Source organism: Schistocerca cancellata, chromosome 7 (assembly GCF_023864275.1).
Source record: "Schistocerca cancellata isolate TAMUIC-IGC-003103 chromosome 7, iqSchCanc2.1, whole genome shotgun sequence".
Lineage (NCBI taxonomy): Eukaryota > Metazoa > Arthropoda > Insecta > Orthoptera > Acrididae > Schistocerca > Schistocerca cancellata.
In genome coordinates, this window is record NC_064632.1 from 289,892,314 (window position 1) to 289,895,618 (window position 3,305).

Consider the following 3,305-nt stretch of genomic DNA (forward strand, 5'->3'; position numbering starts at 1 on the left):
CAAGACACTTTAATGGCATTTGTCAATCTACAAAAAGCGTGTGATGGCGTAGAATGGTACGAGTAGTAGGTGTATGTGAAATACATAGTATGTACAAAAACCAGACAGGTGACAACAAAAATGAAAGACTGAGCCGACATTTTACCCTGTAATAACGACGACCTCAAATTCATTATGAATAAAATCACAGTCAGTTGTATGTCATGTTCATCAGGTCTTAACGGTATTTCCTTTTCTGACTTTGTTTTGTCTACACGATAACTTTTTTTTATAAAGTTAGCGAATGGCTCTCACTTTTTATTCGAATTATTTTCACACCTCTCTCTCGTAGTGATCCCACATTAAGTCTAATGGAAAGACTGTCTCCTCCCACATTTCCAAATTCTGATATTTTTAAAAAAAATCTTGAATGTCCTACCAGTTTGTTACACAGAGCTCCCGTCACAATCGTTGCACTATATTCGTATATTTCTGATTTTGGTAGATGTGTCTTTTCTTAGTTTTGGGACATACTTCTGCACTGCCTTGCCTGTATGAGATGCAGTGCATATGCCTCGTTTTTTGAAAATGTTGGTTACTTTACATGGGAGTCTGTGTTTTTATGTTATAGTGAACTACCTTCAATCTTCTTTCTTTACATCATGTGTGCCACATGTTGTTTTGTCACTGTATGTACTTGTTTGTGAGGAGTAATGACCTATTATTGATTGAGAATACGAGTAAACATAGGAGATGTTCACTGATTTTACTGGTTTCTTTTAATATTAAGATTAGATTACTACTACTCTTAATCTTTGTTGCTATTTGTATGATGTTATGCAGTTCTTTTTGGTAGTTTCTAGTGCTGGATGTCACTGTGTATCAGAGTGACTTTTGTTATTATACATGTTTTTGATTTCAGTTTTGGAATACAAGTTTGTGTGACTGTGTTTATTCCCTCGTTTTTAATTGTTACACATAACAAGTTTATTTCACTACCATGTTCGTTTTATCTGGTGAATCTATTCATTTTATGTATTTTGTTTTTGTTTAAAATGTAATTGGTAATTTTTCTTAATGTTTTATTTACTAGGTATAGAATATCATTAATATATCTGACACACCGTAGTATTTTGCATATGTTGGTAATAATGTTTTAAAGATAATTTGATCTGTATCGTTTGTAAAAATATGAGCTAAAGCTTCTGTATTGAACCACCTAATGGTAATCAGTCGTCTTCTACATCTACATCTACATGAATACTCTGCAAATCACATTAAAGTGCCTGGCAGAGGGTTCATCGAACCACCTTCACAATTATCTATTATTCAAACCTAGTATAGCGCACGTGAAGAACGAACACCTATATCTTTCCGTACGAGCTGTGATTTACCTTATTTTACCGTGGTGATCGTTTCTGCCTATGTAGGTCGGTGTCAACAAAATATTTTCACATTGGAGAAGAAAGTTGGTCATTGGAATTTCGTGAAGAGATTCCGTCACAACGAAAAACGCCTTTCTTTTAATGATGTCCATCCCAAATTCTGTATCATTTCAGTGACACACTCTCCTATATTTAGCGATAATACAAAACGTGCTGCCCTTCTTTGAACATTTTCGATGTACTCCATCCTATCTGGTAAGGATCCCACATTGCGCGTCAGTATTCTAAAAGAGGACGGAAAAGCGTAGTGTAGGCAGTCTCCTTAGTAGATCTGTTACATTTTCTAAGTGTCCTGCCAATAAAACGCAGTCTTTGGTTAGCCTTCCCCACAACATTTTCTATGTGTTCCTTCCAACTTAAGTTGTTCGTAATTGTAATTCCTAGGTATTTAGCTGAATTTACGGGCTTAGGTTTGACTGTTTTATCGCGTAACCGAAGTTTAACGAATTCCTTTTAGCACTCATGTGGATGACCTCACACTTTTCGTTATTTAGGATCAACTGCCAATTTTCGCACCATTCAGATATATTTGTAAATCGTTTTGCAATTTGTTTTGATCTTCCGATTACTTTACTAGTCGATAAACGACAGCGTCATCTGTAAACAACCAAAGACGGCTGCTCAGATTGTCTCCCAAATCGTTTATATAGATAAGGAACAGCAAAGGGCCTATAACACTACCATAAGCATGCAATTTCTCTACAAGCCGATTGTGTGGTACCGTGTAAAACGCCATCCGAAAATCCAGAAATACGGAATCGATCTGAAATTCCTTGCCAATTGCACTCAACACTTCATGCGAATAAAGAGCTAGTTGTGTTTACCAGGAACGATGTTTTCTAAACCCATGTTGACTGTGTATCAATAGACCGTTTTCTTCGAGGTAATTCATAATGTTCGAACACAATATATCCTCCAAAATCCTGCTGTATATCGACGTTAATTATATGGGCCTGTAATTTAGTGGATTAATCCTACTACCTTTCTTGAATCTTGGTGTGAACTGTGCAACATTCCAGTCTTTGGGTACGGATCTTCCGTCGAGCGAACTGTTGTATATGATTGTTAAGTATGGAGCTAATGCATCAGCATACTCCGAAAGGAACCTAATTGGTATACAGTCTGGACCAGAAGACTTGCCTTTATTGATTTAAGTTGCTTTACTACTCCAAGGATATTTACTTCTACGTTACACATGTTGGCAGCTGTTCTTGATTCGAATTCTGGAATATTTACTTCGATTTCTTTTGTGAAGGGATTTCGGAAGACTGTGTTTAGTGACTCCGCTTTGGCAGCAGTGTCTTCGTTATAGTCCGTGAGACGAGTGATTGGTACTGACAGTTCCGGTGGGCAGACGGCGCTGTTGCCGAACGTGGCTCACAGCACGCGGCGCACTGTCTGCTACACGCATTCTCTAGCAGCAGAAATAAAAGCGAGACAAAATACAAGTCGTATTGGTACGTGTGAATTTATTTAAAGTTGATGCTTGAAATATATTAACTCGAAAACTGATAAGAGCTATTTAGTACAAGTATCTAAGATGCTGAAACATAATAAAGTTATTTGTTAAACTTCACAACTGAAATGAAAACTATTTTCGCAAGTTGTTGAACATTAATAGTTTTGGTTTCCATTGTTAAGTATTAGCATTATTAATTTGTTCTACTACAAGCTACAGAATAATTGGTCAGTGTATTAAGAGTTATAATCTGAAGAAAGTACTCACAATATGATGATCTGGTTGCAGGTCGATAGCAAACTCCCTCCTTACATTCCTGAATACGTTGTAGTTACTGTAATGGAAAAACACCACTCACATCACTGTCAGAATCTGATTTGACATTGTCTTCCTCAGCACTACTCGAACTATCACTGCTCTCT